The sequence below is a fragment of the Sinocyclocheilus grahami genome, unplaced genomic scaffold (genome assembly GCF_001515645.1).
Source record: "Sinocyclocheilus grahami isolate Dianchi unplaced genomic scaffold, SAMN03320097.WGS_v1.1 scaffold222.1, whole genome shotgun sequence".
NCBI lineage: Eukaryota > Metazoa > Chordata > Actinopteri > Cypriniformes > Cyprinidae > Sinocyclocheilus > Sinocyclocheilus grahami.
The window spans coordinates 1,004,603-1,014,057 of NW_015505401.1; the positions used below are offsets into that span (position 1 = coordinate 1,004,603).

Below are 9,455 nucleotides of genomic sequence, written 5' to 3' on the forward strand. Positions count from 1 at the left end.
GAAGTATTATTGCAATTTAAAATAGCCAAAGGTTTTCTATTTGAATATTCTTTACAGTTAAAAGAAGATTTATCAAAATAGAAATCTTTTGTAACAATATAATTCTTTACGATCACTTAAAAAAAAATCAATTTAACATATCTTTGCTGAAGAAAAGCATAATTTTCCTAGGATTCTTTCCATTAGTATTCTTCAAGCTAAGTGGTAAAAAAAAGAAAGGAAAAACACACACACACATATGTATACTGTATATTAGGGATGCATGATATATCGGCCACCATATCGGTATCGGCCGATAGATGCTATTTATGCATTATTTTATTTATTTGTAAGACTTTTTTATGACTAAATTTGGTAATGGGAGAGTAAAAATATTTTTAAAATGTACACCGTTCAAACTAGGCTGCTTATGTTGAAGTGTTTGGGATGTGGCTTTTAATGATGAGACCTTTTTTGTAATCAGGCTCTCAAAAAGTATATAACAATTTGGATATAGATTTATCGGCCAACATATCGGTTATCGGCTTTCAAAAATAAAGAGTAATCGGTTATCGGTATCGGCCAAAATTTTCATATCGGTGCATCCCTACTGTATATGTATCATAAAAGTTGTTGTGATGAATATAGCATTGTGAATTAATCTATGTTTTGAGCAGGAACAGAGAAGTCATGAATTCTGCTATCTCAAAATCTACTCAAAGCCTTACCACTGCTGAGGACATGAGAAACCAAACCAAACTTATGATGCAGCCCTATGCCAACTGGGAAGAGTATCTGACTCCAGCACCTCTATCCATAGCCATCCTGGGAGAGCTGATATTCATCTCGTCCTCAACAGATTTCTCTATCAGTAAAAATCCCCCTAAAGATGGCTATGAATTCATCAAATACCCTGATTCCTTTCGCGCTTGCCTCATGCAAGTGTGTAACTCTGGCTGGTGGGCATTTAATGAGGCCCATACGAGCATGGATCAGATTCGCCTCCATACTGCCCAGGTTCCAGATTACATGAAGACTGCTGTGAAGATTCTGTTCCAAGGCAATGATGAAGTTGTCAAAGCTCATCTTCCTGATCAGCTAAAAAAATATCCAAGACATTGCAGATGAATGTCTTGAGTTGTCTGATGCAACTGAAAAGCGCTTCACTGATGTCATCAAAATCATTCAAGAGCTGCTAGAAGCATGTGTGAATGCAGAGCACTTTTATGGGGAGGAGATGGCAGCAATGAAGAAGAAACTAGAAGAGAGCAAATTGAAGGAGCAGTCAGCTCAAGAGACCAAGAAAAGGACTGAGAAGGCAATGAGTGAAATGGAGAAGGGACTGGAACAGGCTCAGGAGAGCTACAAGAAAGCTCTGGATTCTCTCCCTAGTGGATGGGAAATGATTGGCATGGATTTTGTAGGTGGGATAACACAGAGCATTACTGGCATGATTGCTGGAATGGCATCTGTTATTAATCAACCAGTGAATGGTGAAGGAGATGTGGTAGCTGAAATAAAGGTATATAGTAAGTCAGCTGAAATTTTAAATTGTGCACAGAAAATCCAGGAAGGAATGTGTGTGAAAAGTAATGAAGATAACATTGACTGGACAAAACTATACGATCAGAAGAACAAAACTACAAAGACGGATTTCATAGCAAAACAGTTCGAAAGAATCAATGAAACTTTAAAGGAAAATTCTGACTGCCCAGCAAAGAAACAAGTTCAGAAGTTATGCCAAGATGGCATAGAAATATGCAAACAGCTTGCAAAATATGCACCAGATGGCAAATGTGACAAAGACAAAAGCAATGAGATGATAAAAGAGGTCTTGGATCTGATCAAGTCGGCCCATGTTTTTGATTGCAAAAGTAAAGACAAAACAAATTCTCCAGCCATTGCTCCAAAGCCACCAATGATGCATAAAGAAGAAACAAAGTCAGAGAACAGGAGTCCTTCTGGGAGGGCCACAGAAAATGCAAGATTCTCCATAGAGCTGACCCGAGCCCAGCTGAACAAGACAAGAGAGACTTATGAAAAGTGTGTGGAGAACCTAGAGGGGAACCAGAAAGAGCTAACTGAAATCCTTGTCACTATGAGAAATTGTGAACTGAAAGAGATCGACTTCAATACTACCATACAGATGCTGGTCAAAGGAATGGATGCCATGGGGAGAGTGAAGGAGCAGTGGGAGAAGATGGTCCACTTCTTTCAGATGGTTTCCAACATTGTGAAAACCAGCCTGAGCAAAACTCTCACAAACTTTGTCTCAACATCAGAGAAAACACAAACCCTCTCCTACAATGCAAAGCTCTTCTCAAAAGATCTGCTGTACACTCAAGCCTTCCAAACCAGTAACATTGCTAGTCTGGTCCATATGATCTTTGCAACATACACAGATGTTTCCAGCAAGTACCTGATGGACCGCGTCAGTTCACTGGGCAAATTAATTGCCATGGATAAAAGTAAGCCAGAATTCGAGCATGAGCGAAAACTGCTCCAGAACTCCTGTGATGAGGCACAGAAAGGCATCTTAATGCTTGTCCTGAAGAATAAAGACGAGTATGATAAGAAGAGCACCGCAAGACTAGAAAGGATTGATAGAGAATTGCTTGCCATTCTACCTGCTGCTCTTCCAGAAGAAATCAGAAGTATTCAAGAGGTTGTTAAAGCTGGATTCAATGAGGAAGAAGAAGCAGCAGCAGCATACATCTGAGGGAATGCACTAAGAAATGTGTATTTTCTAGTTTTACATTGGTAAGCACCAGCTGATAACATAATTCAGATTGAAACTTTGTTTTTCTTTAACATGTAGTCATGATAGATCGCTTTAGACAATTACGTTATTTGACATCGTTTCTTTGGAATTCGAATTTGAATTTGACTTTAACATTGTCTGTGGGATAGTTTTGTCTGTTAAAATGGTTTAGAATGTCTGGATTTACATAACTGTGTATATTTATTTTCAGAAAATATGAGAAAAGACAAAAGCCTCTTCTTTCAAAAGCAACATCCATTCCTGTCATCGATCAACATCTGCAGTTTTTTCCCCGAGATTAATTGTGGAAAATCCGAGAACATCTTTTTAAGTATACGGGTTTTAGTGGGATTTTACTAATGGTGTTTGCTTATAAATTTCTCTTTGAGTTTAGATATACTTCTGTTTACTTTTCCATTAAGAGTGTATTTCTGTTTGGCATGTGATCTAGGCAAATATTACCGGAGAGCACAATTATTACTTTAGTCCTGCGTTAAAGGATTAGTTCACTTCCAGAATAAGAATTTCCTGATAATTTACTCACCCTCATGTCAACCAAGATGTTCATGTCTTTCTTTCTTCAGTGGAAAAATACATTAAGGTTTCTGAGGAAAACATTCCAGGATTTTTCTCCATATAGTGGACTTCAATATGAGCCCATGGGTTGAAGGTCCAAATCCAAGAACTAGGTTTATAGCGAAACGAAGTGGTCATTTTCGAAAGAAAGAAAAAAAGAAAAAATTATACTTTTTAACCACAAATGCTCCCGTTGGCTCCTATTGAATTCAATATGGAGAAAGATCCTGGAATGTTTTCCTCAAACACCTTAATTTCTTTTTGACTGAAGAAAGAAAGACATGAACGTCTTGGATGACATAGGGGTGAGTAAATGATCAGGACATTTTTATTCTGGAAGTGAACTAATCCTTTAAGTTGAATTGTTCTTATATTGTCTTCTGCTTTTTCATTTTAATTATGTAATGAACTCTTCTGCTTCCTAATTTTTGCTTCTTCCTAATAATTTGCCATGATCTAATCTTAAATAAATTGGTAACACTTTACAATATGGTTCCATTTATTAACATTAGTCAGCTATATTAGTTAAATGTACCAACAATGAAAAATATTTTTAAAGCATTTAGTTAATTTCGTCATTTACTAATGCATTATTGAAATCCAAAGTTTTATCTGTTAATATTATTTAATGGACCTGAGAACTAAGAATGTAATGAACTAGCATTAACAAAGTTTAATAAATGCTGTAACAAATGTATTGCTTATTGTTAGTTAATGCATTAACCAATGTTAACTAATGGAACCTTATTGTAAAGTGTTACCAATAGGCTAAATCTTATCTAAAGTATCTCTGTTCTGATAACCTGTTGGTCAGAGTTTACATTTAAGGCTTTTAGTGATTGTTTTTTAAAAATAAATAAACTACATCTGAATTTTTATTTTATTTCTGAATCTATGTGCAACAAAATGCATTTCAATTGATTATATTAATAATGATTAAAAAAAAACATGTTTCTGTTTCTCTCTTTCAACAATAACTCTTGAAGCTTCACAAAATTTCTTTTGCAACTATTTATGGCCAAGGCAAACTCAAATATGTATACATGACACAATGCATAATCAGACCTTTTTAAAAGTGGAAAGAGTAAGTCTAGGTCTAGAAGCCCATATTTTTTTTAATGGCCATTAGTAATTGAAAACAATTATTAATAATATAAATCTCACAGTGTTGTGGACAGGCAGAGAATCCTAAATAGATAATCCACACAAATCTTACAAGGTTAAATTAATGACACAGCTGAACTCAAGAACTAATCATATTAGTAACTTTGACAACTAAAGAAAGCGGGAAAATCAAACACAGGAACTGAATACAAACTAAAAGTCCATGAAATTGAAACTAACTGAATGTAACTGTGATAATGCATGTATTTGTAAAGCACTTTTCACTAGACGGCACAAAAACGTGGCGTAGCACTTTCCAAAACATCCGCTTTTCAAGATGCACATGTATATTTGTCTGATCCTTGAGGCGATGGTGCGCAGCAGTGCAAAGTTGATCATGTGCTTACTTACTTGATGTTTTTTTTTAAATGTCGTAGATTTAAGTAGCAAATGAGAATCGTCTTCTTTATGATTTTAATTAAAAAGATTAAAAATTAGATAATTAAAGCAACAGTTTTTAAATAACGAAAATAATATGTAAAAGTATGGTATTTGGGGTAAAAAGCGCCCCTGCTGTTGGGGCTAAAGGCACACAGTAATTAACATGATAATTAATAGATGGCTGACTTTTCCATTTCTTGACATGACATGGTTAGATTCAGATGGTAAATATCATATATTATGTTGGGTGTCCATATTAGAGATATCACCATGTTTAGAATGAAACCATCATATTTAAAAACATGATATTAATCATATCATATAATAAAATATCATTTGTTGTTGTAGATTTAAGTAGCAAATGAGAATCGTCTTCTTTATGATTTTAATTAAAAAGATTAAAAATTAGATAATTAAAGCAACAGTTTTTAAATAACGAAAATAATATGTAAAAGTATGGTATTTGGGGTAAAAAGCGCCCCTGCTGTTGGGGCTAAAGGCGCACAGTAATTAACATGATAATTAATAGATGGCTGACTTTTCCATTTCTTGACATGACATGGTTAGATTCAGATGGTAAATATCATATATTATGTTGGGTGTCCATATTAGAGATATCACCATGTTTAGAATGAAACCATCATATTTAAAAACATGATATTAATCATATCATATAATAAAATATCATTTGTTGTTACTACTGTAAATATATATTCAATTATCATTGGATCTCCTTCAATACTTTTAGAATCTTGTGATTGTTTTGAGCAAGTATTAACTTTACTTAAAATACTTAAAAACATTATTTTTGCTGAAGTATTTGTATCAATATCATGTGCCTTTTACCCCATGCTGGTGAGCCTTTCCCCCCCGTGTAAACAATTATCTTTTGTAAATAATCGTACATTTATAAGATTTTTAAACAAAAAAAACCAACTTGAATGATTTATTTTCATACAAAATATGTTGCTCCATTAATGTTCAATACAACGAATATATTTTTTCTGCAATTATACATTTTAGGCACAGTAAATAGTAAATTTTTTCTTAAGGTGAGCCTTTAGCTACCCGTTGTACCCTCGGTGTAAAGAGTACCTAAAAACTATACTAGTAAAAGTACAGATCCTTACAGTGAAAATTAATCCACTACACATTACAAGTCACCAATTCCAAAACAACTTGAGTAAAAGTCTTAGAGTATCTGATCTGAACAGTACTTAAGTATTTTACTTATACTAAATATAAGCTCAAAGATGGACTAGTCAAAGAGACATGCCAGTGAAAAACTAACATTGTGGAGAAGCTGCGGAAAACAGGCAGAGGCAAGGATCTATGTGCTGGTATTTCATGGAAGAACTAGAACAAACAATAAGGCAAAAACCAAAGGGAACAAAGAACAGCATGACTGGCAAACAGACAACCATTACATTTAAAAACACACAAGGAACTAAAGAAAAATTAGGGCTATATATACAGTACACACAGGGGGCTAACAAGATAAGACACACCTGGGGAGACTAATCAAGGGGAACCAATGAACAAACGGACTACAAACTGACTACAAACACCACGGGAGACCGGAAGTGACATAAAAGTCCAGGGCAAGGCACAGAGAGCATTAAACAAAAACAAGAAAGAGTTGATTTGTGAGGAGAGCAATCACGTTTATTTTCTAAAACCAAAATACAACTGACCACCTCAAAATTACAAAACAAAACAAACAAAAAACAATATCCTTCAAAAAGGTCTCTTCAGTATAATGGATAAATAAAATAATGTTAAGAAAAATTAAAAAACCGAAGCCTTCTTGCAGTGGATGTGCTGGTTTGCGCCTCATTGCCGGCTGCAGTCATGTCCTCATCTCATATATAAAACACCTGTGATTCACAAATACTTGCTAAGGAACTCGCATTCACGTAAAGTAGCCTTGTTGAAAAGTTTGGGTGAGTAAGGGCAAAACACACAAGATGCAGTACTTTCAGTGACCTGTAGTAGGCAGTATCACATCTTTTGTAACAGAAATAAACTGCTGCAGAAAAAGCTAGGTCCATGCAAAATGTAATGTGTAACTGCAACACTCATTTCAAATGTAGTGGAGTAAAGAATAAAAGTTGCTAGTATCTTTGATACTCAGTACAACTACAAAGTACCCAATACTAAAGCTACTCAAGTACAGTAACTAATTACATTTACTCCAATACTTTACACCTCTGCCTATATATACCAAATACCAAATTGTCACTACAATCAGGTTTTATTATTTTAAAGCATCTTTACTGTTACTTCCCCACCACGTGATAGCAGGTTTCATACAGATCGCATTTCAGTATCTGATACAATTAATAAACACAATAAAAATCAGTCTCTCAGTGTGCTTCTCAAACAGAAGGCTGCATATCTTGGCTGTCACATCATCAAACGTCGCTGAAGGCCATCTCAATTGGAAGGATCCTTGGAAGACAGCCTTCGTTTTGCATCCTTCATTCAGCTAAATTTGAAGGATGCATGGGATGTATCCTTCATGACCCTAAATCACCCACAATCCTTTGTACACATTCCATTTCATGAAAATAAACTGACGAAAAATGAGTCAGTAGTGAGTTTATCTGAATTTATTATGAAATGTAAGACAAACATAATGTTTTCGGACATGAACGCATATGTCAGCTGTGGTTACCAGAACGTCATCGTTAAAAATATGGTAGAACCATTTTAGGTTTTACAGACTTAACTTAAATTCACAATAAAAAAAGCGTATTTCATTAACTGATGTAATGTTAATAAACCAGCATAATGAATAACGTAAGCCACTGCGAGACTGTAGATGGCTGTGTTTCATTGTATTGCATTAATAGAAAGCCAAATAATATAAAGAATTGTAATACAAAGTATTTTATTTTTTATTTTTTAATTGCTCAGTTTCTTTTGTTTTATTAGTATTTTCGTCCTTTGACGGTGAGGGCGGGAACATATGTGACGTAGCCATGTGCACTTAGGCTACTAGACCGTCTCATTCTAGTGTTTAATGCAGAGGAGGACTCTAGCCTACAAGCTTCTGAAGGACTGAACTAGCAAGGATGCAGACTCGGAAGGATGCAGCCTTCCATTTGAGAAGCACCCTTCAGTCTCCTCTTTTTTGTGGTTAGAACACATCAGTACATATTTAGCAGATGAAATTGAGCCTTTCGCTCTCTGGCCTCCCGACCCAACGGTGCCCTCCAGTGGACTCCATAGCTCCTGACAGCCCACACTCCTCATAACCATGTGGCCCCTGACCAGGCGCCCAGTTCTGGTAGCAGCCTGCTTCTCTGTTCTTTATCCATAACTAGAAGTTTGAAGGTGCAGGAGTAACGGAGATCCAGCCATACATGAGAAGTGGAGGCCTGGATGGCTTTTCTCGCTGTCTTGTTCTGAAGCTCCTCACTGTGAATGGAGACCAGGTCCACGTGGTGTTTCAGTACACATCAGGTTCTCACAGACCAGAATCAGGTTTCAATTCATTTTATCATATTGCAAACATCAATGTTATTTTCTAATGTTCTGAAACAACAGAATGTTATAACAGACCAGATAACTCACCACAAATATTTTATTAACATTACTGAAAGACTGTTTGCTTGTAACTTTGAGTGAACTTTGCCAGAACATTAGATAGCACTGTATTTTAATGGTCTCCTTTACACATTTGCAACTAAATGTAAACTTCCAGTAATAAAAGTAGTAGTAGACTGTCTGCTTAATATCTGCTAATATTTTATTTTGATGGTCCCCCAAAAGACATTTTACTAAGTAACTTTGCAAGTACATGTCACATGTTATTCTACTAACCTTAGCCCTAACCAAACAGTCTATTAACACTCTAATGAGATTTAGTTGACATGTACTGCAGTTGCAAAGTTACTATGGGACATTTTATTTAAATAAAATACATTTGAATAAATTATTTATTCAAATGCATTTTAATTAATTTATTATTTAATTCAAATAAATATTATTTATTCAAATAAATTTAAAATTTGGGGTGAACTATTCCTTCAAGTTTGAGAGCAGGCAGTGTGGTCCACTCAGCCATTTTTTTTGCAATATTTAATGAACCTTTGTAAATTGTATCTGCTCAGGACACAATGCAAAGAGGTACATCATGGACCACTTTACACTCTTTACACAGGCAAACACATTCCTCAGCTGACGACAGCAGAAAATATCTTTTGTGATCTTATATTGAGGCTTGTTTCCCAGAACAAACTTGGGAAACCAGAGGAAAGAATTTGACAGCAGTTAAGGTTAGGCTTAGTTAACTACAAGTGTGCTCTGTATGTCCTTAAAAGTGAAACCAAAACAATCGGCCCCTGCAGTATAGGTCATTTTTTCCCTTTCCATGTAAATGAATGGAAAATGAGCCAAACTAAAAAAAAAAAAAAAATCCAATTACACTTCAAATAATTTTTTTCCAAAGATGGTTTCTGTCATTTTAGGTAGTTGTTATGATGCTGTGATAGTATTTGTACTTCATTCAAGTACAATTTAAAGGGGCTACTTGTACTTTTACTTGATAACATTTCAGAAGAAAAACAATACTTTTTACTCCTTACAA

General features: G+C 35.1%; 1 pseudogene; it reads left to right on the plus strand.

Moving 5' to 3' along the window:
• Window positions 1-669: 669 nt before the first annotated feature.
• Window positions 670-2,698, plus strand: LOC107596714 (uncharacterized; annotated as a pseudogene).
• Window positions 2,699-9,455: the final 6,757 nt, after the last annotated feature.